This window comes from Thamnophis sirtalis, unplaced genomic scaffold, assembly GCF_051295495.1.
Source record: "Thamnophis sirtalis isolate CommonGarterSnake01/CBP01778 unplaced genomic scaffold, rThaSir2_p1.2 scaffold_1, whole genome shotgun sequence".
NCBI lineage: Eukaryota > Metazoa > Chordata > Lepidosauria > Squamata > Natricidae > Thamnophis > Thamnophis sirtalis.
Genome location: NW_028261381.1, coordinates 89,969,368 through 89,997,067, shown reverse-complemented (window position 1 = coordinate 89,997,067; position 27,700 = coordinate 89,969,368).

The window sequence follows — 27,700 nt, the reverse complement described above, 5'->3', positions numbered from 1 at the left end:
GTCAGTTCAGTGCAAAGTTTTTATGATAGAATGACCAGCACTTAACAGTAACCTATATATTTTTATTGATCACTTGATAGAACCTTCTTTCCCTTTTTCTTGCTCTATTTGTATTTCACTCTTCACTCTATTCTGCATTAACTTTTAACTGTGTTCTAAACTTCCAGTAGACGAATATTCTTTCTCTATATGCCATTTGTTCCATAAAACTCAAGTTCACGGGTGTCAAACTCAATTGCATCACAGGCCAGATCATGACATATCGTGACATTTTTTGCCTTTGAGGAGTTGGGGTGGGCGTGGCCTGCGCATGACGTATCCAACCCTTGAGCTGTCAGTTTGACAGGTCTGCTCTAGTTCTATTTGTAATTAGGCAACCATCTGATCATTAAAACATTAATACACTATTTGTTAATAACTAAAAATTTGAGTAGTCATTGACTCATATATTTTTCCCTGTGAATCACTGCTGTCCTAAAAAGGTAATGTTCTTTTCTAATCAAAAAATGATTCAACATATTTTTTTTCTCTATGGCATAGATTTTATGATATTTTGCAATGTTAGATTTGTATACCCCTCCCTTCCTGAAACTACAATAAGTGAAAACAAGACATTTTCTAAACTATTATGAAAAGGCTTACTTCAATCAATCATAGCTGTAGATAAATACATTTTGTCAGAATTTAGATCAATTTAGATGGTTAATCTAATAAATAAAGCATTGCTTTCTCTCAGAAAAACTGAGAGAGGTGTTTATTTATGAGGTATTATGAATAATAAGCAGGTTATATTCAAACCAATCCATTCCTCAGAGATAACATACCAAAAAGATAAAATACAGTGTGTTAATTGCCATCAGAACTGACGTGGATTTTTTTAGTTTCCTCCTAGCAAACTCTTCTCATAGATTACTTAATTACTTAGTTCTTAATGAAAATTGTGATATTATATTTTTCATAATCCCCAGCAGCTCTGAATTTCAAAGGTTCATAGGATTTTTATTAGGCTTTAGATTTCAGACTTACATATATCAATGTCCCCTAATTAGACTTCAAGTTTCACAGTTGAAATACAGGTGTGTGTGTGTGTGTGTGTATCAATGGTGGAATACAACCGGTACACCCCAGTATGGGCGTACTAGTGCCTGCTGGGAGCACCAAGTACCATTCCAGTATGGTGCTCAGGAGGGCCCACCAGCCCGCTGTCCTCCTTATCAATATTTGAGCCAATCGGGGCTTCTGCGCATGTGCATGGACTGTACGGCACCTGCATGACACTCCACTGAGCAGCTGGAGTGTCACAGACTATCGCAGGCGGTAAGTATTCATGCATGTGCCGTACCGGTTGCAACGGGATCCAGAACCCACCACTGGTGTGTGTGTGTGTATGAATTCTGCTAAATTCTACAAAAATATTTAAGTCTCAAAATATGTGATAAATCATTTTAATACTGATGGTCATATTAATAAAATATTCAATTTCTGGAATGTGCCTATAGTTGTGTATTCTTTTCTTCTCATTTTCTTCTTTTGAGGGGGATTTTTTGTGTTGTGTTTGTGTGTATGTATGTGTGTATGTTTTTCTGAACAAGCAGGTGCTGTTCTGGTGTCCTGGGAATTGGCTCACAACTGAAAGTCATGTGATTAGCTATAATTGGTCTGAGATCATGAAATACACAAAGAATAATATTGTAAAATCTCCTAGCAACATCCCCATTTAGGAGCAGAAGATACTGTATCCCACCAATAAGAGTACTTTCTTTACCTCATCCTTCAAAGCAAACCTTAGTGTAAATTCAAAAGCTTTAATTATATTCTTATAATTCAATCATTTAAAAAAAATAAGATTCTAGAACACTTTCTTCTAAACCAGCATTTGCTTCCAAATTAATTATGCTGTATTTTTTAAAAAAAACTTGTAAATACATTCTGCTGAATAATGTTAACAATAGAATCATTAGTTCTACAACCCTTTTTAATTGTATAGAAACAGTACATTAGGAGCTAAAGAATTTAATTGAATCAATTAAGTTGGTTGCTTTTGTTCTTTCAAATGGTGTAACTCAGAAGTTAATATTCCCCTACCCAAAAAAGTACAAGGACTACATTTCCAAAGTTACTGCATTGATTTACAGTGGCTTTATATACATACTGTACATACACAAACAAACACACACACACACACACACACACACTTTTGTGCCTTGATTTAGTTATAAATAGTAATGGTTTGTAGCAGTCATACTACTAGCAAGTATCATGAACATACACAAACATAATGATATCCTAGATGTTTATATGAAATTACTATTAAGCAATATACTTTTCTATCCCTCTTGAAATTAGGGAAAAAATGAGGAAAAATCCCCCAAAACCACTGAATTCATAAGAAAATTAAAATTGTCACATTCATGAAAACCAACTGTAGACTTGACTCATAATGTGAATAAAACTGAAAAATCTTTTCTCTGCTTTGCTATGGACAATATATATAGGATATACAATGTACATGAGGAACGCACAGATTATTTAACAACAAATCCTGACTTGAACTTTTGCTGAAAAGAAAAAGACATATTAGTAATAATTCTTATATCAATTATATTTCAATGGCTTTTTATCATTACTGAGTTTCTTTAAATCAAGGACACCAGGAGATAATTTATTTAGAAAGATGTATCTATGGTAGGAAATCTATTCCCAACGCAGCTGTCTTTGATCTCCATAATAGAATATTTTATCAATAGGAGTGGAATAATAAAAGATTCACAGACATTTCATTTTACTTGAAGTGAAGTAATTCAAAGTACTTTGTATGACAGCAATGCCAGAGTTTTCTGATAGTTGTCATAATTTTGCTGGAAAAACTGATACAAAATAAAACAGTGTTCATGTACGTATAAGCATTTTATAAAACTAATTTTGTTTATTAGATTTATATCCCATCTTTCATTCAGATATTTTATTCATTGGTTAGTGAAAATACTAAAGATAGTGTACTATTCAAAATTCTTAATATTATGTACAATTTTCATAATAAACACTTTAATTTAAAAAGATTAAACTGACAGATAAATTGTCAGAATGGAATATTATCTGGATACATACAACACTGAGGAAGACAAGATTTATTTTGATTTGTGCATCCTATTTATCAAAATCAATCAAGTAGTCAATCATGGATTAATTTACAGTGACAGCAGTTTTATCTGAATGAAAGTCTCCCGCATACAGTATCATAAAGTACTATAGAAAACTTAATTAGGAGATCTAAACATAAACAATTGGAGTTAGGCTGAGAATCTAATTTTGGTTGGCCAGGGCATTACTAATGGAACTTACCTCTAAATAGCTAAAAATATCCTGAACTATAAATACTTGTGGATAAAAAATTGCTCTAAGAAATACTGACATCAGTACCAAGGACAGCACCATTTCTTCCAAAGGGTTAGTTCATTCCTTTCAGCGAGAAAGCGTGAAAGTAAAATTAGAGGGTAATTGTAATTTGAAGACCCATGAAAGACACATAGAATTATTTCTGAGCAGTTTCCTATATTGCTCCTCATTTACAGATAGAAATCTTGCCAAACTAAACCAACTATTTGCTTTACTATTGATATATTTTGGGAATTGCTAGGAAGGAGTCTTCTTAATTCTTCCTCCCCTTTCCCCTAACCAAGCTTTGCTATCTGTTTGCTCTCTGAAATGCAGCCATTTCCCCATGGGGATCCAGACTACATTCCACCACAGTAATGCATTTACTAACCACAAATTAAAACTTTATCGATGTCGGTCTGGACCTAAAAGAAAAGATAAAAAGGAGGGTAAAGGAAGAATACTGGCCATGAATTTGAAGCCTAGATTTTATATCAGCCCTTCAAGTTAGGCCAGGTCAATAAACAGACACTGAAAATATACCATAAATGCTACATTATTTTTTCTAAGGTGCAGGAATAATTTTGAAAATCTATCTAAGTATGTTTATGTTCCATTTTAGACTAGATAAAGTCAATGTGGGATTATTTTCAATTTCCTCCTGATGCCTGCTCCCGTCTCTGGACTGTGTACTTTCTTGTTCAAGAATCTGTTTAATGACTTCATACTTTTTCCAAGGTTATCTCTAAATTCCTTACAATATCTTCTCCATTAGAAACACTTTGCCATCCTGCATACAAAGATGAGCCAAGCAAGTTATTTAAGGCATTGGCTTCAGACTTACTCCTTCATCTCTCATTTATAAATGGGTCCAGTAGCTTGCCAAGGTCAATGGACAAGTCTGGAAGAGAAGAGTGGGATGGAAAAGTCCCCCCCCTATCCCCCTGTTGCAATTAACATATAACATTTTTTTTAAATTGTCCAATTCTCTGTTGTGCCTTGTCTCACTAATTCATCTCTCAACGTATCAGCAGATCCTTCCTTAAATTAGACTAATGATTTCCATAAATCATTTTACCCACATCTCTGAAAACCAGGTATATATGTATAAACTTAGCTTTAGCTTGCAAATCTTTCAATTTGCTGTTGCTCTTCTGGACAGAATATCAAAACTAGCCTCAAATATTTGGGTGAAGGTTGTGTTAATTATACAATGGATCACTGACGTTAATAAGGGGTACAGCCTCTTATTGGTGGTCTCTCTTTCAGCAGTGTAAAGAACAAATGCACATTTAAAATGATCTGTAGAAACACCACAATTCACCATAAATAATTCATATTGGTTAATGAAAGTCAGAAATTAATTTTGACCATCCTACCTTTCAGCTTTGGTGGTAGAGAAAGAACACCCTGGTTGTTTTACAAGTGGGTTGGAGTTGTGTTAAGGTTTGCCTGCAAGTCTACTGGATTATGCTAGGCATCAGATGAACAAAAGAATGTAAGTTCTACTCTGGCCTTGATACAGATCCTGTAGAGCTTATTGGGGCTGGGTCTAGCTTGATTATATGGGGGATAATTTGATTCTGTTGTGCCTGAGGAACTGGACAGGGTTATTAGGCCTGTTAATGCAGCCACTTCTCTAATACACATCCCTGGCTGGTAAAGGGCTCAGGAAAGGGACTGTATTTGGATTCTGGCAATGGTTAATTCATCTTTGAAGGAAGGAATAGTTCCACTCTCTCTAAAAAAAAAAAGGTAGTTATTTACATCCTCGAGGGACCATCTCTAGATCCCACTATTCTAAACAAATTTTGTTTGGTTTCCAAATCTTTCCTTTCCAGGTTGCAGAGAATTGCAGCTTGAGTGGACTCTGGAAGAAGAAGCAGTTGAACCCTAACCCTTTCAGTTAGGGTTCAGGCCTAGGTATGGGCCTGAGATAGCATTGATTGTATTTTTGAATGACCTCTGGTGGGAATGAGATGGGAGTGATGCATCCATCCTTTCATTCTTGATCTCTCAGTACCATTCTATATCATCAACCAGGGTATTTTTCTGGAATGGTTCCAGGAATTGGAGGTGGGAGGCAGCATAATGTGCTCATTCTCCTGCTTCATCCAGGTGAGTTCCAGTCAGTATTGATATCCAGAAAAGATCCACCCAGGGGCTCTTATTTGTGGGTTACCTCAGCATTCTATACTTCATCTACTCCTGTTTAACACTTACTGTACATGAAACCTCTGGTTGAGGTCATTTGATAGTTTGTGGTGAACTATTACTTGTATATAGCTCCACTAGCTCCACTCCATTCTACCAGAGACTGTGGGGGTGCAACAGGATTTAGTTCAAATCAAACTGAGTGGCAATAAAGTTCTGAACAATTTGGACTACTGTAATGCGTTTTATGTGGGGTTGCCCTTGAAAAGTTTCAAATGGTGCAAAAATCAGTTATGCAGGCAGTTTCTGGTGCCAGCTATTTCAACACATGTGATACCATTGCTACATGAGTTGCAGTGGCTTCTGGTGTGCTTCCAGGCACAATTCAAGGTAATCGTCTTTAAAACCCTTCACATTTTATGTTACTTACAGAACTGTCTATCCCCAAGTGTTTTACTCAGTCTATCTGATGTGCTAGGAAGGGCATGCACAAGGTACTGTTAACTGAGGAATGTTGGCTGATGGAGCCCAGAAAGGGAGCCTTTTCTTCCATGGCAACAATCTTTTGGAACATAATTCCCCCTGAGGTTTGATTGGCCCAATCCTCTTGGTCTTTTATAATGCCTTGAAAACTTGTCTTTGTGTTTAAACCTCAGAAATGGGTTGAGTGTTACAACCTCTAGGTTGTATGAATAATAGATTAAATCATCCTACCTGATATATGTTTTTTATTATGTATTATGTGCTTTTATTTGTTTCATTGTAAGTTGCCTGGAGTTGTGCAAAAATAAGGTGGGCAGCTATATAAGACATGTAAATAAATATTTTTTTAAAAAAATGTGGAGCCTCTCTCCTGTTTAAAACAAGCCATGTGCCCATTCCTCTGTATCATGGTTTTGTGTGAATTCACTATTTTAATATCTATTTGTTGTTGCCATAACAATGCCTGGAGGATCTGTCTCCATCTTCCAGACTTGAAAGCACCTTTTGTGCCTCTGTGATAAAAGGCTTTTGAGATTATCACCACACCTTCAAGAGAGGCAAAGAGAGGCCAGATCAAGAAAACAAATATTGTGAGGGAATGCAACTTTAATGTTATTGGGTATTAAAAGCAGAATCTTGGAAGTCAGTCACAATTTCTCTCTGTCTCTCTACATTAAATAAATTCAAGGTGTTTTATTTTGAGTATTTTCCCCTGTTTGCTTCAATCTCTAAACTGAAAAGATTTAGTTTTTGAAGTTCCTCTCTAATGGCTTTCCATGTCCCCCATCAATAATTTGTTCCATTGTTTACTTTTAATCTCTCTTTCATACCTTCTCCAAAGTATTCTTTCAATTCATTTACAATTTCTGAAGCTACAAATGTTACACAACCTGAGACTCTGCTAAGTACAAAATACACCTCATACTGTTCTAAGGTTTCTGAAGCAAAGGAATAATCCTTAGGTCATTGCCCTAGCTGGATGGAGCCACAAATTAAAAGAAGCATTATATTTGTGACAGTACTAATGGTAGTCTCATCTGACTAAGAAATAACTAATTTTATTAAGGAAATAAAGAGAACAAGAACTCAATATTCCCAAGGCAAACAGCAGCAGATGGAAGGTAATGAGTTGTAAAGGTTCATAAAATGTTTTGCAATAATTTGGCTATGATCAGAGGTTATTTCCACATTTCAGGAGTCTGCACAACTGTAGGAATATAAAAATTAGCTAATTTATGGTGTGTCTCCTTGACATGCTATGTCAACACTAGAAAATCTAGCTTTCAGAAGAAATTTTTGAAGGCAACAAATTATTTCCCAACTACAATGTGTTTGCAAAGCTCCAGTGAAATGAAACAATTAAATTCAAAAAACAACAATGCTAGGTCTTTATTTTCTGTTACTGCATTAAATCTATGCCTCCAATTAAAAGGAATTGACCAATCTTATTCATCTTGATATTTATTCAATTTCCCAAATTTCTAGGCAAAATTGGATTCCTATAAAAGTAGTAACAAAACAGCATAAGCTTTGATTAATGATGATCATTATAGGAGAAAATTTATTTTAACTTTTCAGAAATGCATTAAATGCAAGTTTTCCGAACAAAGCCTATATTTCAGCAAGAAATAGTCATAGCATCCAATTATTTTGCATTGATTTGGATGTGATATTACACCTGTAAGGGTTCTATGCTTAATTGGGACCAGATTATGGATGATAGTGCTGATTTTTTTAAATGGACTGGATATTGGAGGGCATACTGAGACTTGGTTGAGACCGAATGGAAGCATTCCTGATCATGGAATGGGGTGAAGGGTATCTCCAAGTCACTTTCCTTGGTGACCCACCATGTCTGGTGATCAAGACATAATAAACATAACTTTTTGATTCTTCTTTTTATCAAATGTTCTACATTTTTATTTGATTGATATATTGATTTTGGTTTGGGGGAATTTAGATTTTTCTTTGGTTGGAAGCTTTTTTTGCTTTTTTCTTCATTTTAATTTTTCCCTTTTTATTATGTTTTATAAATCTCAGTACATTATGTTATTTCCATTGATGCGTGTATATTATTTAAAAATTACTAACAATCTGTTTTTTAAATATCTTACAATATTTAAAATATTATTGCAAGCCTAGGTTTTTCTGGTTCTTCTTCATTTGAATTTAAGTATTACATTGAAAAAATTGCTATAACTCAGATCAAATTAATTATTACATATTAGATTTTGATATAGAGAGAGATGATAGATAGTTCTATATAGAATATACATTAAAGCTGTTCAGTTCCCTGCACAAAGCTAAGTCTACAATGCGAGAGGTCTACAATGCTTTATAAGTTTATAATTGCTAACAGGGGCCAAACAAACTATCTATCTACTTCTAGAAAATTTATCATCATTGGCGATACAAAATAGGACAATATTAGCGTGACCTGACAAAAGGGCGAACAACATATTCGCGCCCGACTAAACCGCGTCGCTAAAACCGTGACATCATCAACGCGCTGACAATAGCGCAGCAACAACAGTGCGGAGACAGAAGGGCGCTTTACAACAGCGCATCAACAGAAAGCTGATTTAACTTAAGGTAAGGGTTAGGTTTAGGCTTAGGTTTAGGTTTAGGCTTAGGTTTAGGCTTAGGTTTAGGCTTAGGGTTAGGGTTAGCATTACGTTTAGGGTTAGGGTTAGGGTTAGGGTTAGGGTTAGGGTTAGGGTTAGGGTTAGGGTTAGGGTTAGGGTTAGGGTTAGCGTTAGGTTTAGGGTTAGGGTTAGGGTTAGAGTTAGCGTTACGTTTAGGGTTAGGTTTAGTTTTACACCGCGCTTCTGTCACCGCGCTCTTGTCAGTGCAATTCAGCGCTCATTCATTGGAGCACTTTAGAACACTCAGTTTTGTCACCGCGGTTTTGTTGTTAGCCCTTTTGTCGGTGAACCCAATATTAGAAGCTGCAATTTGTCTTTATTTTTATGGCATCAGATTTTTTCTGATTCCATTAAATAAAATAGTTCTGATTGATTGGATTTTTTAAGGTACTTTATGACACCTGTTTCCCAACATTCCTAAAGAAATTATCTTTTCCAAATCTATACATTTGCAATCTATACAACTACACAAATCTATACTTGTATAAATCACAGTTCTTTATGCTGGCTCACCAACGTTCTCAGTAAGCTCCTGTTGCTGTTTCCGTCTTATAAGCTATACACATGTTGGTTTTTGATTGCTTTGGCTTAATTAAGTAATTTTTTTAATCTTTAGGCTTCCCTTTATTAAAATAGACTTTAAATGAATGTGTTAGAATCCTTCCCCAACTAGAACACTGGCATGCCTATTCCTCCCCATCTTCTAGCACTTTATAGCTGGAATGACACATCATGTAACAAAAGCTTCCCTCCCTTTCTGAGCTGAATGTAAATCTGTCCAACTGTTAATTAACACATCTTCCTAGGAGAGTCCATCATTGTAGGGTATTGTAATGAAACAAAGAGTGTACAGCATCATAAAACTGGGACTCTCGTGAAAGTCAACAAATCAAAGTCCTAGTTGCTTGCACTAAATCTTATGCTTCTAGGCCACACCACCATTGTTATTTCACCATCTGAGTCAGTGCGAAAAACCATGGCACAAGAGCCAGGATCTATGTAAGACAGAACTAAATCCTACCAGTTTAGGAATAGAGTGTGTCATTTTGACTTTTCTTCTTTTAAAAGCTACTTATGGAAATCAGTAGGGAGTTCATCTTCAAAACTGATTGCACTTTTCTGGCCTTCATAGAGATCTGCTTTAAGTACAAAATTGCTTCATTTGATTCAGCCAATGAACTGGTGGGCGGAAAGAATGCTAATACTAGGAGATCCAGGAAAGAAAATGTGATTAATCAGAGTTCCTGGGGAGAAAGTTAAGCAGTAACAAAGTTCAGGTTTGTCATACTGTACAGTGCAGTGTAAAGAATTACATTATTTACAAATACATAAAAAGGTATTTACATGCAAAGTTCAAAGTAGTTCTTAAATTCAGAATGTAAAATAGGGTGAATTCATTTTTAAGGAGAAAATTCACATTTGGGCACTTTGTAGTACAGTGGCATTACATTAGAAATAATTATAACAGCAAAGTCCAGTGCTGAATTATTGTAGCCAACATTTGGAAGACAAGGTGAAATCTTTATTGAAAAATGTGCTATCATGTTAGCATTTCCCAAGGAAGCAAATGAAGAGTAGGCCTCTGAAAGTTGAACATTGGCAACTTTAAGAGTGTAGATTTCAGGTGCCAGAATTCCCCCAGCCCAAATTCTTGGAGTTGAAGTCCATACCTTAAAGTTGCCAAGACTGAGAAATACTGGGATAGAAAATTGTGAAGGAAAACTGAATAGCTGCACTCCACTCAGCAATTGTTTTTTCCCAAATCATAGCATTGAATAACATTGATATTTTTATATTAATCAATCAGAATAGACATGGAAGGGACTTTGCAGGTCTTCTAGTCCTATCTCTTACTCAAGCAGGAGAACTTATACTATTTCAAAAACATGGCTGTTGAGTCTTAACTTAAAAACCTCCAGTGACGAAGCATCCACAACTTCTGAAGATAAGCTGCTCCACTGGTTAATTGTTCTCACTGTTAGGAAGTTTCTCCTGAGTTCTAGGTTGCTTTTCTCCTTGATTAGTTTCCATCTATTGTTTCATGGATTGCCTTCTGTACTTTGTAAAATAAGTTGACCCCCGCTTCTTAGTGCCAGCCCCTCAAATATTGGAATACTGCTATCATGTTGCTTCTATAAAACACTCTATTTCTTAATACTGCTTCAGATTGTACATCAGGTTGGATAGATTCTAAATAAGTCCAATTCACACTAAGCTTTTTAAATTGCTTATTCATATAGCCATTTTTAAAAATTAAAACATAATTTTGTCTGTGTTTGGGGTTTCCTCCTGACTATAATTCCAATTTATGACCCCTTTTATGTATTCTTTTCAACACCCTTTTTCCTTTTGTTGCTGGCCTTTGTTTCTGGTGGTTTGGTGGTTTAAAAAAAAATTAAAACATACCCCCACAGCATGGATAAGTGCTGATAAGTTCTGGAACTCATAATTTAAAATCTAAAACCTATGTAAACTTAAATCTAAAAACCTAAAATTCTAATTAAAAAGGGGGATTACTCCTTATCACCTTAGATCCTCCCACTGTTGTGGTGGTGACCTGCAGAGCTGGCAGTAGAGTCGGACAGTGAGGAGGTTGGGGAGGAACATGGGCCAGATCTGGAGACTGGGGAAGGTTCAGACAAGGGCTCTGAGTCAGAGGCAGAGAGGGGGCCAGGCCATCTGGTAGTTATGTGCTGCCTCTGGAGTCTGACATCAGCCAGGTAGAGGATCAGGGGTAGTCTGTTCCCAGTGTACACATGCACAAAGCTGCCAGAAGGCAAGAACAGTTAACACAAATGGGGCGACTCAGGACTAAGGCTTGGAGATGATTGGCCCCACCCATAAGATATATAAGAGGAGCAAATGGACGTGAGCCTTTGCAGGAAGCAACTTTGTTTGTTCTGGTTGGTTTAAACTCTGAAGCTCCATTTGACTCTGTGCTCTGTTTGGCCTTGCAAAACTAATTGGCAGTTAGGTCTCTGGCAGCATTTCAAGGGAGATAAAGGTGGGTGCTTATCAGCCTTACACTGAAAGACTGTGGCAGACTTCTGTCGGACTTTTCACAGACTGGTTGTGAATCATTACAGATTGTGAATGAACATAATTCACAGCCATTTAAATAAAAAGAGGGTTTGGGGGACTAAGTGGGTGATTTTTACTGCCTCAGGAAGCCTAGGACAGAACACCCTATTCTTTATATCCTTGACCTATTGCAGGGGTGTCAAAATGCATGCCATGGACTGGATGCATCATACACAAGCCATGTCAACCACAGCTCTGCAAAGGCTGAAAACATGAAACGCCACGAGTTTGACACCCATGATCTATTTCAATAATATAGATTATGTCTGTATGGGATAAGTGACTAAATTCAAATGCTTTCCACTCTGTACTACTTTTTAATAAGAACAGGTGAACAACTACAATAGAGGTAGATGATTAAAAAAATGAGATTTGTTATTATTTTCAATCCAATGCTAAGTGCCAATAGAACAAACACGATCAGTGAATCAGACCATCTCTTTCTTCATCATTCGCCACCTTCTGTTCCCTGGGCTTGGTGATATGTAGAAGATTAAAGGAAAATGAGGAAAAGACAGCCCTAGTTCACATCCAGAAGTAGGGCACTTTTTAAGTTATAGTGATTTTAACATGAAAAGAGATGAAAATATCAAAGTACATACAGTTAAATATAGTGTATAATTTTATAATGCGGAAATCTCAAAAAATAAATCCAGTTTAATATAATTTCTAGGAATTGGCATTATTGGGCGTTTCATATGCCTAATGAAAACTAATCTGAAATTTCCAATTTTGCTCCACCCAATTAAACCTCTTTCAGCTGGTTCACAAATTCAACACGTCTATTTCATTGAAAAGCATTTGCATTGCATCACCTCCTTTCAGAAGCAACATTCTTCATTTCAGGATCCATATCTGATTCAGATATTTTTATTGCTGGTCCTAAGATGTAGTTTGCAAGAAATTAAAAGATATGAATCACTACATGGTTTCATTTCAACTCCATTTAAAAGGTACTTGGAGCAGAATAAAACATTAGCTTATTTAAAAGTGACGAATTTCATCTGTAGCTTCTTTTTCAAGTTTGTGTTACACTTTGGCAAACTTCTATTTTAAATGACATCTGTTACATCAATGACATAATGTAGATTTATTCTTTAAAAAGTAATGTAATGAGAAATTATCTATCGCAGTTATTCCTTTCAGTTAGTAGATTGTCTTCAGATTATTAATATGAAAAATAAATCTTTCATGCTGTTGATTTAAGAGTATTTGTTTTGTTCAGTTAACATGGCACAGTGCAGGTAGAAGAATAGCGTTGGCTAAATTTCCTAGCTGCTTAATCTCATTATAGAATACTATGATTAATTTCTGTATTTGGACCATCTAATAAAAATAAAGAACAAGAGCTTTAATTTGAAAGATGAAACTACAGTTATTAATTCAGAAATCAAAGATAAAAATAGAACTGCTTCTTTGAGGTCATTAATTAGGAAAGAGAAGTAAGATAAATGCTTTTACCATCAAGCAGATGAGCATTTGTTTCACAGATTCCTCAGGCATTTCCTGAGGAATAGAAAACATAGATTTATAGTCTATGTCCTATCCTCATTCCCAGCTCTGTTTTCTGGAGGGCTTTTATTTCCCTCCCCTCAAACTGAAAGTCAAAAGGGCATTTGGAAGTGTGTGGGAATATAGTTATGTGTTATATAGTTATAGTTATAGTTTATTAGTCTTGTACGCTGCCCACTCCCGGAGGACTCCGGGCAGCTTACAATAAAAAGGGGAAAGGGAATAAATAAGACAAACAACAATTTAAAATACAACAACTTTCATAGTTACCGTGGGGCTGGATACTTCAACAGCCCCCGGCCTGCCGGAGCAGCCAGGACTTAGTGGCTTTACGGAAGGCCTGGAGGGTCAAAAGGGTCCAGATCTCCACGGGGAGCTCGTTCCAGAGGGCCAGAGCTGCAACAGAGAAGGCTCTCCCTCGGCTGGCAGATGGAATCTGGGAAGGCCTAGTCTGTGCGATCAAATCGGTCTTTGGGAGGTAATTGGCAGGAGGCGGTCTCTCAGGTACCCAGGTCCGATGCCATGAAGGGTTTTATAATAATGACTAGCACCTTGAAGTGTGTCCGGAGACCAATGGGCAGCCTGTGCAACTCGCAGAGGATAGGTGTAACGTGGGTGTACCTAGGTAAATATAAATATAATGGAATGGAATTGTGGATGACCTTGGGGGACAAAGGCAAGAGACACTGCTTAGCAAACAGACAAGAGACACAAGAGACAGTCTCCCAAAGGATCAGAGGTCAAAGGAAGAAATTTAGGAAAGATGCACCTTTATTGTTCCAGTGGTTAAAAGTAGTGGCAGGAAGTTATATCTTCAGACTTGCAACATTTTGTTAATGTAGCCTTACAATAAAGTAGAATTAGCTCATCTAGTCCTATTTCCCAGGAGCTGACATCTAGCCCTTCTGGAATATATTCTTGATCTTGTCTCTATCCACCTTGTGAGGTAATTACTCCATTCCAGTGGTGGACTCCTACCAGTTTGGACCTGTTCAGTCAAACCAGTAGTGGTTTGGTGGCCTGGGTCACCGGAACCAGCAGCGACCCAGGCTTGCCACACCTCCGAACTGGTTCCCCACACAGCGATGTCGGTGGTGCCATCTTGTTTTTCAGTTTCAGTCTTGCCATGATAGAAAGAATACTAAAAGCTTTTCCATTTCATTTATATTTCAGAAGAGAAGCAGGGAAAATTCAGGCAGAAATATGAAAACATTAGTTGTAAGCTTCAAAATGTGCTTTTTCAAAATGTGCTTTTTTGAAATATGCAAGCCACTGGCCTTTTTTTGTTTTTTCTTGAAGACATTTTGCTTCTCATCCAAGAAAGGCTTCAAAAAACAATAAAAAAGAAAACAAAGCAAGTTTAGTTGCCTTTTGAAAAAGCACCTTTCGGAAAACCATGACCTGCTTGACTGAAAATCTCCATAGACATTAGTTGTAAAGAATTCTGAGGTGAAGTTCCAAGACTGAAATTGAAATAATGGAGCTTGAATAAGAGTTAAGTATTCCACAGAAATAGTAGTTTCCCTTGTCTTCCTTTTTATAATACATAAAATTTGAAATTATCTCTAAATTCACAGTTAATCTGACATGCACTCATGACCAAATAACAAAAGATCAAATAACTGCTGTGGATATAGTGTATCTTGATTTGGGTAAAAACATTTGAGCAGGTTTCTCATGATATCCTTAAGGACAAGAGGAATCAAGGAGGGTTAGGTATACTTTGGTCCAAGGAATTTACAGCTGTTTGAACAACTTCTTCCACAGGTGTTAATGAATGGTTTGGCATCATATTGGAGAAAAGTCTCAGATGGACTCCTTTACTCAGAACAAATAGAGTAGAGTAGCGTAGCATAGCATAGCGAAGAGAAGGGTATAGTAGCGTAGAGTAGAGTAGCACTGCAAAGTTAGAAAGTACCTTGGAGGTCTTCTAGTCGAACCTGCTGTTCAAGCAGAAGATCCTATACCACGCTGGACAAATAGTTGTCCAATCCCTTTTTGAAACCTCTAGTGTTGGAGCACCCATAACTCCCAGAGGAGTAATTGTTCTGTTACGAAATCTCTCCTTAATTCTAGGATAGCACGCTCATAATCTCATTAATAAATTTCCATTTGCTTCTTCTTGTCTTGCCCTCCTCTTATCTGTACAGCCCTTCAAGTATCATGTTACCTGCTCTCCTGTCATCCCCCAGTCCTTCTCTTTGCTTGGTATCTTTATAAATGACATAAACTGAAAACAGTGGAAATAAAGGAACAGAATCTGGATAATAGGATGACTTGTTTTATTTTTATGTATTTATTTAAATTTATTGTCATAATGATAATAATTGTTAAGCAATGAAAGCCTTCACCATAGGACAGTGGTGGATTCTTCCAATCTTCTTTGCTGCAGATCTTCAAAAAGGAAGTCTATGTTCATCAGTGGTGGGTTGCAAAACCCCTTCCAACTGGTATGGTTGGAATGGGGCTGGCAGTGTCCTCATGGACACGCACAGCACGCACACACATGTGTGCAGCACGGACATGCGTTCAAGTGCCTGCGCGATGCTCCGCAATGCTCCAGCTGCTCCGTGGAGCATCGCGCAGGTGCTGTACGCACCATGCACCTGCGTGGAAGCGCAAAAACCTTTAAACTCTGGTAAGGAGTTAGGCGGGTGGACCCTCTGAAGCATCTACCGGAACAGTATCTGGTGCTCCGGGCTGGCTCCTGTACACGCGTACCAGGGCCTACCGCCTGCAACCCAACACTGATGTCCATTGTCCTGGTTTGGTAGTGGATACTTGCAATGAGTAAGAGTTGGGTTAGATGACCTATATGTCCTTTCTTCCTCAACATTCTAGGATTCAATTACTCATAATACAAAACAAAATAAGATTTATTGAGGGCATAGTGGAAAAATGAAAGCTCTTGCAATAGCATGGGCTATTTTGTATATTTTGCAGATTCCTCCATTCCTTCAAGAGGATATTTGTACCATTAATTAGCTGCATGATAGGTAGAGGTTCTTTAAAGAATCCCTTCCTGAAAAAGGTAACAAGAAACGATACTTTGAAAAATGTGTAGAATTTGCTTCACTGTCAAAAAAAGTTAAATGTTTCAAAAATATAGGAGGCAATTCTGAAATGCATTATATATTCTAAAATATATTTTTATACAATTGCCATTTTTTTCTAAAAGTAAGTTTGCATTCTTGGGAGAATTATGTTTTGAAGAATGCACTTAACAAATACATTTAATAAAACTAAATAAAAATAAAACTCAAGGTGATATAAAGGGGTTTTCGCTCTACGCAAATGCCGTTTCTTTGTTTGCCATAAATCATATTTTAGTATGACAATGGATTTTGTTCTCCAGAATAAAATATACATACTGAAACCATCTGAGTTCCCAAAAATTTGAATCTGCCAAAGTATATTCTACTTTTTATAATAAAACATGTATGATGAAAAGTCTAACACTCACTTTTTGAAAGGGGAGAATTCTTCCTTCATCTCCAGGAAAAGAAAAGTTCCTTAATATATTTGTGGCAGGAGGCATCAATTATCCTTATGCCTTGGCAAGGATTGATTTATTTGTTTAGCATTTTAAAGCTGTTTTTTTCCTTCTAGCACCTTCAAGGACTTACACTGCAGCTCCTGATGTATTTTTCAGATGAAGCAGCTAATGAGAATGATACCACAAAATCTCACGCCGGTAGAACTCACTTTGCAGATGCACTGAGAAGACGCTAAAAATGAGAATGGAAATTCAAATATGCTAAAGAAATAAATAGCCGTCTTGTAAATTTAAGCTAAAGCAATTGCACCATCTTTCCCACTTTAAATTTCAATACATTTTCTCCAACTGTCTCCTATTTTCTATGGTATTTAAGTTCGAGCTCCAACTCTTAGTAACACTCAAAATGCTGAATGCAGGGAAGAATGCTGATGTCGCGATGGCACGACATGCGATCTTGGTGCTCTGAGATCGCAGTCGAATTTCTGCCACTGGATGGTCCATTCGGACCTAACCATCCCGCAGAGATGGTGATTGAGAAGGGCACCTCCTGCTGATCTCAGGGACACCGCAAAGTCCCTGAAAGATCCAGGAATAGCCTTTTTTTCTGGCAACAGAAATGCAGCTAATGAAGCTGCTGAAGTTCAGACAGCTCCAGAATTGGAAGAAAGCGGAAAGAGAAAGTGTGCTGAATTGATGAGGAAATTTTATTATTAGAGGAAGAGACTACCCAAGAAAAATATGTAAGTTAAGTTAAGATTGAAGACAAAAGACTGTAGGCGGCGAGATTCATCAACATTGAATTTAGTGTGTTATCCAGTTTCTATTTTTTTTTCATGGAAGGAACTTTTGCAGGGGCTCCCTATTTTTTAAACTGAATGGATTAATTCTTTCTTCTTCTTTTTTCACTTTTGCTTATACCTATGGATTAAAATTCTCCTTCTTTTTTTATAATGCTTGATTTAATTAATTGGATTATTTTTGATCTCCATTTAAGGGTTTTGTCTTTCTTTCTTAAGCTTGGAATATAAAGAAGAAAATAAGAAGGATTATAAAGAGGATTGTAACAACAGGAGGAAAAGCAGTTACACTGCCACTTAAAGGCTGGAGGCTGGATACATTGTTTTTTCTTCTTTCTCTTTGATCATTTGAGATTCAAGGTTCAAACTGTTTAGTTTGACAGTGATAGTAGGAAGAGCACAAGTTGTTTATACAGGTGCCTTTGGAAGTTCTATCACTAGCTATTGGAGGGAAGACAAGATTTTGACTGGAAAGATAATAAATGAACCTATTTGAAGATTCAAGGTTCTTTCAGTTTGTTCAGTTTGACAGTTCAGGATTCAGGATTCAGGAGTTTATTTGTATGCCGCCCTTTTCCCTGGGGGGACTCAGGGCGGCTCACATCCAAAAGGGAAAGGGGAAACAAATTTTTACATATACGACAACACATAATTAACAGAAAACACAACATTCATACCATTCGGGAGGGTACAATCTTAGCCCCAGGCCTAGCGGGATAGCCAGGTTCTAATGGCTGTGCGGAAGATCTGGAGAGTGGTGAGGGTACGAATCTCCACGGGGAGATTGTTCCATAGGGTTGGAGCTGCCACCGAGAAGGCCCTCCTCCGCGTGGTCGCCAGTCGGCATTGACCCACAGATGGAACCCGGAGGAGGCCTAATCGGTGAGATCTAATAGGTCGTGTGGAGGCAATTGGCAGTAGGCGGTCTCTCAAGTGATAGTAGGAAGAGCACAAGTTGTTTATACAGGTGCCTTTTGGTAGTTCTATCACTAGCTAGTTTATTTAGTTTATTAGTAGTATGTATAAAATGAAGTGACAATAGCCATAGTTAAATAATGATTAATAATGATAATAATACATATAGATATATTAGTTTGATAATATGAAATTTTATATAAACAACATATGGAAATTATGAAAGGGGGTTTAAAAGCTTTAAAATATGTTATAAAGGTGTATTGTGATTGGATATTTTAGGATGATTTAATGGAATGTTATCATATAATCCTATTCTAGATTTTGAATATTATATATAAAAGGACGTAAAAACAATTATAGTCAAACTAAGGTTGAGATATAATAATTGTGATATACGTGAATATAGGTGAATTTAAAATATGCTATTTGATATGAAAAGCAGGTGGTGACTATGGAAGAGATGCATGGAAATACTGTATCCAACTGACACACTTTCTACAATTTGTAATGGAAGATGAGTTTTTTATTTTTATTTTTATGTTTGTTTGTCCTTGTTTAAAAACAAATAAAAATTGTTTTTAAAAAAATGCTGACATTTCTTCTTCCTACTAATTAGACCTACAAACTATTGCTCCCACCATAACTAAAATATGTATATGCATTTATGAAGCATTAAAGCTACAGACCAATTATCCAATTAACCATGAGTGAAATATGCATAAATATTTGTTTGCTTGATGAATGCATTTATAGTTCAGGAATCAAACACACTCATACACATACAAATACAGTCATTGCTCTCAAATCTAACAATTAAAAAATGTACTATATATAGAGCAAGATAGTATATATATACACACTACCTGTAATGTAATTTACCATAACATGCAATGTTAGTTGCAATGTTATGTAATTGTAACATGCAATGTTAGTAATTCGGGGCCCAACCCACTCAGCGGGGCACATGCTCGACCTCGTATTCCTCTCGGAGCAGTGGACTTGTGATCTTGGTCTGAGGGGTAATGAGATCATACCCCTGTCGTGGTCAGACCACTGCCTACTGAGGCTTGACTTCCGGAGACCAAACCCCCACTGTAGGGAGGAGGAACCGACCAGGTGGTTCTGCCCCAGGCGACTTATGGACCCTTTGAGGTTCCAGACGGAGCTTGGGGTTATTCCTGATACTCTCGCCCACAGTCCGGTGGAGACTCTGGTTGCTGCCTGGCACTCGGCAGCATCGGAGTCCCTTGACCGGATTGCGCCACTACGGCCACTCCGAGGTGGCGGATCCCGGAGGCCTCCTTGGCTCACCGAGGAGCTCCGGGAGAGGAAGCGCCAGAGGAGACGCCTAGAGCACCTATGGAGGTCCGATAAATCCGAATCGAACCGAGCACTCTTAACAACTTGCACCAAGGAGTACATCAGGGCACTTAGGACAGCAAAAAGATCATATATTGCCACCTTGGTTGCGTCCACTGAGTCCCGCCCAGCCGCCCTGTTTAGGATAACCCGTTCCCTCCTAAATAGGAGGGATACGGGGGACCCCTTGCAGGGTAGGGCTGAAGATTATGTCCAGTTCTTAGCGGACAAAGTTGCTCGGTTTCGGTCGGATTTGGACTCCACCTTTGCAGATCCAGCCGAGGCACAGGCAGATAACTTGGTAGACCATCGCTGGGTTGAGTTTCAGGATGTTGCCCCCGGGGACGTGGACAAGGCAATGAGAGCTGTGAGTGCCTCCACCTGTGTACTGGACCCGTGTCCCTCCTGGCTGGTTGCCAACAGCGGAGAGGTGACACGGGGCTGGATCCAGGCGGTTGTTGCCGCCTCCCTTCGGGAGGGGCTCTTCCCCTCCGCACTTAAAGCGACGGTGGTGAGACCCCTCCTGAAGAAACCATCCTTGGATCCAGCCGTTCTTAACAATTATCGTCCAGTCTCCAACCTCCCCTTTGTTGGGAAGGTTGTTGAGAAGGTGGTGGCCTCCCAGCTTCAGCGGTCCTTGGAGGAAGCCAGTTACCTTGACCCATTCCAGTCCGGCTTCAGACCTGGTTACAGCACAGAAACCGCTTTGGTCGCATTGACCGATGATCTCTGGAGAGCCAGGGATGGAGGCCATGCCTCCATCTTGGTTCTCCTTGACCTCTCAGCGGCTTTCGATACCATCGACCATGGTATCCTTCTGTGACGACTGCGGGAGGTGGGGGTGGGAGGCACTGTTTTGCAGTGGTTCTCCTCCTACCTCTCAGACATGTCGCAGTCGGTATTGGTTGGGGGGCAGAGATCGACCCCTAGGCCCCTAACATATGGGGTGCCGCAGGGTCGGTCTTGTCCCCCCTACTATTTAACATCTACATGAAACCGCTGGGCGAGATCATTCGGAGGCAGGGGATAAGATACCACCAATACGCGGATGATACCCAGTTGTATCTGTCCGCCCCGTGCCAACTCAATGAAGCGGTGGACGTGATGAACCGGGGTCTTGAAGCCGTTAGGGACTGGATGAGGGTTAACAAGCTTGTACTCAACCCGGAAAAGACCAAGTGGCTGTTGTGTTTCCCTCCCAATAATTTGGCTAGTGTTCCATCACTCAGGCTGGGGGGCCAAATATTATACCCCTCAGACAGGGTTCGCAACTTGGGAGTCCTCCTGGACCCACAGCTGACCTTTGATCACCATCTGTCGGCTGTGACCAGGGGGGCATTTGCCCAGGTTCGCCTGGTGCGCCAGTTGCGGCCCTACCTGAACCGGGAGGCTCTCACAACAGTCACTCGTGCCCTTGTGACCTCTAGGCTGGAATACTGCAACGTGCTCTACATGGGGCTGCCCTTGAAGAGCATCCGGCGACTTCAGCTAGTCCAGAATGCGGCCGCGCGAGTGATTGTGGGTGCACCTCGGTTCGCCCACATAACACCTATCCTCCGCAAGCTGCACTGGCTACCTGTTGATCTCCGGGTGCACTTCAAGGTGCTACTCACCACCCATAAAGCCCTTCATGGTAGTGGATCTGGGTACTTGAGAGACCGCCTCCTGCCAATTACCTCCTCGCGACCTATTAGATCACACAGATTAGGCCTCCTCCGAGTTCCATCCGCCAGTCAGTGTCAACTGGCGACTACGCGGAGGAGAGCCTTTTCAGTAGTAGCTCCGACCCTTTGGAACTATCTCCCCGTGGAGATTCGTACCCTTACCACCCTCCAGACCTTCCGCACAGCCCTCAAGATCTGGCTATCCCGTCAGGCCTGGGGTTAAAGATTATAATCCGTCCCCGCCCGAATGATGAATGTTGCTTCCATTTTTAATTATGTATTGTTTCTATATGTCATTGTGTGTATTCCCTTCCCCATAAGTTGTAAGCCGCCCTGAGTCCCCTCAGGGAAAAGGGCGGCCTATAAATAAACTTATCTACATCTACATCTACATCTATGCTGTATGCTGTAATGTCACTTGATTTTGATCTTCTCATCACTATCACTGCAAGGTGAAAAGTCTTAAGTTGGGACCAAAGATCCAACAAAGGCCATTTACTTTCTTTCAGCAAAACCTCACATGGTTGTTGAAAAGGTTAAAAAAAGAGGTGACTCCATGTACTCCATCTTGAGCATCTTAGAGGAAAAATGGGATAGAAACTCAATTAATGAATTAAGGAAGTTTGCTCTAAAAATCAGAAAAGTTCATAGTTGTTGCCAGTCTTTCAACTGAGCTGATAGCATAGACCTACTTCTTACCTCTCCGTATGCTGCAGCCGGATATAATATCTTCTGGGAAGCAATAGTAATAGCCCTTAGACTTATATACTGCTTCATAGTGATTTACAGCCCTGTCTAAACATTCTACAGTGTCGGCATATTGTCCCCAACAACCTGGATCCTCATTTTACCTTGAGCTGGTCAGGATTGAACTCCTGGCAGTGGGCAGAGTCAGCCTGCAATATTGCATTCTAACCACTGCACCACCATGGCTCATGGATAATCACTGATGAAGAAGCTGCAGCTGATTAGAGTGGCTTTTCGGGAGCACTCTCTCTTCCCCACATTCTTCTGTCTGTCACTATCTGATTCAACTGATTATGCTAAATGAATGTGACCATTATATTAATATAATAGAGTCAAAAGATGCAGAGGACCACTATTAGCAATAAAAACCAAATAGTGGAAATCTGGGATTCTTTAAAGAGATTCTAGGATTCTTTCAAGAGACATATAGAATTGTAGAGATGGATTACAAAGATGGTGTATATCCTACTTCTGCTTCAACACTTTCTGGAAAAGGGAACTCATTGTACTCATGGTAATTTGTTCCACTGTTGAATCTTAATATCGGGATACAACTATGGTTTAGAACTGACCTAAAATTATTCTCTACAAAGTGGCAGGGGACTAGATTTTCTCTGGCTGATTGGAATCTCTTCCCCAGGGCAGATGCATAAAAGCAATGACCAAGGATTGTTTGAGAACAGACAGGGAGAGAGAAGAATATGTATCTTCTTCCATCCAGGGTTTCCTCTGTGAGTTGACTCAAAATCTCAAGTCTGAAGAAAGAGAGTTAGAGAGGCATGTAGGTAGCTTGCAGGTGGGAAGAGGTCGGGAAACAGGAAATGCAAACATACATTATGCCCTGAATAACTTTCAGAGATAGGACCACAAGCAGAGGCCAGTGGTATCAGCAAAACATGATGATAAATGAAGGTATGTTTATAGAAAAGCACTCTTAATTCTTTTTTTCTCAAACAATAGAAACATTGGTAAGAGGCTAGGTTTTTGCTTGACTGTCCACAACATGTCTATTGGGATCAATCAGTGAGAGCTTGGTTATAAACTCTGGCTGTTCAGAGAAGAAATATGCTCTGGGCTGCTTTGCCTTTTTTATCCAAGAGGTGTTGAACTTTCTTCCCTCACGTTGACTTTGCAGCTATGATTGATGCCCTTGCAACTGCAAGATTGAACTATTGCTGTGGCTTCCACTACAGTTTACCTCTGAAAACCTTTCAAGAGATTATACTGCTGAATAAAGCCAGAACGTATTTTATCAAGGTAATCCATTGGTGAAGCAAATATAAGATTCAAAGGAAAAGAATATTGCTGCCTGTGGATCTCTGTTAGGATTTTTTGAGACCAGCAGCTCATCCACACAGTCCCTAAACACACCACAAACACACCCCTGCAATTCTATCCTTATGACATTAACTTTGTCTCCTTTCCTGTTCAAGCTGAGGCTGTTGTGTTTTCTCTCTTCCCCGCAGTTTTTGCTGTGGATGTGATCTAGCACAACTCATCAAGAGTGTAACTGACATGGTACTGAGAACTGCCTTGGTTTTAATAGCCATTTTAGACTATTGCAGTCATTCCTTTCCATCCAGCCACTGGCAATGTAGTTTATGGTTATTTCAACTCAGGTTTTAGCAGAAATCAACACCTGGTTTCTGCAGAGGCAACTGGATTTGAAATAGCTGATTGACATTTTCCCAAATGATTATTATGACTTGTATGGGCTCCTTAAATACATGGGTTTGTGCTGTAGAGCTCATGGGTTTAGAGTGCTAGGTTTGTTTTTTTAAATGAGGGTTTTGAAAGAAAGTTCATTTGGACTGGGAAAGAGAATTATATTCCAGCTGCTGAGGGTTGTTGCTTCCATGACTTCTGAGGTTTTACATGATTTTAGCCTTTACTGCTTTATTATTTGGAGTCCCACTTTGCCTTCCCTACAGACTATTTCTGGATGTTCTGGCAATGGCCGCATTCTACCAATGCTGCCATTCTTTTTCATTACTATGCAAGGCTTGAGCCTACTTATCATTAATCATTCCTTTCTGTTTCACTCTGCACCCCTCTTCTGTGTCTGCAATCTGGCCTACTTGACTACTTTTGAATGTGGGTTAAGTGCCCTTTCACAAGAGCAGTAGTCCCATGTTCAGAAATAACCTAATTTATTGGTGGGAGGTGTAGAGCACTTCTGCATCTGCAATGTGATAGGCAAATTGACTGGTTGCTAAAAATAGCTATTCTAAGCTCATCCTTATCCCCCCACTTATAAAGAGAGAAATCAATGTTGATACTCTCAAGTAAGAGGGGAAATGAAGCCAGGAGAATTCAACATCGAGCTTTTTAATTTGTCCAACATTAAGTAAGGATGACACCACTCGATGACCTTATTACTAAGGCAGAATGGGATCAGAAATAAAGCAGCACAATTTATGCTAGCAAATTTTCCTGCCCATTCATGGAGGAAAGCACTTTAATGCAGCTCTCTGGGTGTACCCTGCCCACCTTCTAAACACACGTGATGGGCATGTACTTTAGAGGTAATTGTACCTCTCCTGAAAATCATATAGATTCTAAGCAGCACAAAGTGCAGTGTGGAGAACCAGTAAGGCATTGAGCTAGAAAGCAGGAGATCATGACAGATGTGTGAACTTGGATCAGTCAATTTATCTCAGCCATGGGAAGAAGACAGAGGCAACTCACTTCTGAAATATTGCTAAGTAAACTGCAGGAGATAATGACTAGAAGGAACAAAAAAATGAAGTGCAACAGAGGTGGGTTGCTCCAATTTCTAGTAGTGACAGTGGTGGTTCCACCCGCCCACCCGAATGCTTCTGTGCATGTGCAGAAGCATCATGCATGAGCACGTGAGCGCACACATAATAAAAAAATGGAAACCCACCACTGAAGTGCAATAGTATCTTTTTACTTACAGAAACATGTCAGAGATTCAGAGCTATTTCTGATTTTTTATTTTGGGAGAAGTATATGGAAGGCATTAACCAGTAGTTGTTTTGCAGCTTTTATGGCCATTTCTGCCTGGGTATGAGCAGGACAAGACAGGGTTTCCCCAAAAACCTAAAAGTCACAATATAAATGACAAATGTATCACTGTTTAGTGAGTAACTGATACCAAGCTCCAATTAAACTCCATACATCCCCTCACAACTACGATCAAGCTGCTATGTGGCTTTTTGATTAGCTCTCAGGAACATCACTGTCACTGTCATCAACTTTTAATATTGTACATCATTGTACATATGTATAATATAGTACATATACCACAGCATTCTCCTGTCATCAACCTGTAATAGGATTTATGAATCACAAGCAGACAAGAAGCATTGCTACAAGGAACAGATTCTGGCCTCACTGCATCTCCGTTTCCCTCTCTTCTTAATGTAAGTCCACTGTGATAAATTGGGGTTCCTGACTCTGAAAGAGGAATGAGAAAGGCCACCACCTCATATGTGCCTCATAGAACGAGGAGATTTCCTGAAGGAATTACTGAGCCAAGAAGGTTTAATACAGATTTTAACAGATTAACAGAGTTGGAATGAGGTCATCTAGTCCAAACCCCCCCCCCCACTCAAGCAGGAAACCCTACATCATTTCTGACAAATGGCAGTCCAATCTCTTCTTGAAAGTCTCAAGTGATGAAGCTCCCCCAACTTCCGAGAGCAAGCTGTTCCATTGGTTGATTGTTCTCACTGTCAGAAAGTTCCTCCTTCTTTCTAGGTTGAATCTCTCGTCGGTCAGTTTCCATCCATTATTCCTAGTCTGGCCTTCAGGTGCTTTGGAAAATAGCTTGACCCCCTCCTCTCTGTAGCAGCCCCTCAAATATTGGAACACTGCTATCATGTTTCTCCTGGTCCTTCTCTTCACTAGACTAGCCATACGATTGATAGACAAATAAACACATTTTCCTTAAAGTGAATAAAGCCATAATATTGGTTTGAGCTTCTTAGATTGAGAATGAAGAATCAGAAAAACTTCAAATGCTTTCTCTTCCTGAAGAAGTTGGGAGTCGGTATTCTGAGACTGCCATAAGCAGCCAGGGTACACTGACTACTGTCAGAATGAGGGGGTTTTAAACTTAATTTCAAAGGCAGATTAATAGTTCAGACACGTTATGAAATGAGGATATGAGGCATACTTTCACTGCACTGTAATAAACCTGGGACAATGGTCAAATTACAATGACCATTATTCCCATGGAAATTCCATCTGTCAGGTTTAATATGTGTGGCTGCTGAAAATGTTCCACATGAAAATAATGTGACTTTCCATTATTGTGCCAAGCAATAATAATTATCACTCCCTCACACACAAATCTTTGCATTCTAAGCACTTCTCCAAATGGAGTGGAGAGAATTCCTCCCATAAATTATCCAAATGCCATTAAAAAGGCATTTGAGGTAACAGTGACTTTTGTTCAGGAAGACTCTAGGAGTAGGAGGCAATGATTTGCAACCATTTCCACCTCCATCCTACCAAGTTTCCAAATCATACGATGAAGATTCAGAACTGGAGGGTGAACAGGCCTTCATTTGATGTTTCAAGCCACCCTAAGAGCTATATTAAAAATAACTTATAATAATAAATATTAGCAGGAGCATCAACATTCATGATCTGATAGAAAATTAGCACCACCCTCCACCTACAGGCAGTCATATAAAAAGAAAAAAAAATATAATTTCTCTTTCCATGTTCAACCAGCGAGGCTGTGAGGACATCTTTTTTATATATTTATTTTCACTTAGGCAAAACAATTCTTGCTCAAATTAATCTGCATAAACAGTCATGCTGAATAGCTCATTGCTTGGGTCACATGGACATACTATATATTATTTGTTTCAGAATATAAGCCCTTATTAAATTTAATGTAACTATAATTAGAAACATGAGCTTCATACATTGAGATCAATATTCAAGCAACAGTACATACAAACCGCAAATCATCTCCATGGATTGATCTGTCTGACTAAATGCCATTCTGAATATGGATCTTGGTATCTGTTTGTTTAATTAAGTATTGCTTTCAAGGGAGCTTCTTTTCCTTTTCTCTTTATTTAAGCATACCACAGAGCTAACATGCATTTTATCACGATGGGTAGCCTACAAATATTTGAAATATTTGCCTCCCACAAATTGAAGGGATCAGTTTCCACTGGACTTTACCCATTTATTTATGATACATATATATCTGATTCCTATTCAAACTCTGGTTTTATTGTTATTCTGGAATTAGGTCAGCACTTAAGCAAATAACTTAACTTTGAAATATTTACTAGGCATTGGAGCCAGAATGTTAGTTGTGAAAACTCAGTTTGGGTACAGGAACGTTGTGTATGATCTGAGATTTCCAGAGGAGAGGTTGGAATACTGCATTCAGTTTTGGTCGCCACGATGTAAAAAAGATGTGGAGACTCTAGAAAGAGTGCAGAGAAGATCAACAAAGATGATTAGGGGGACTGGAGA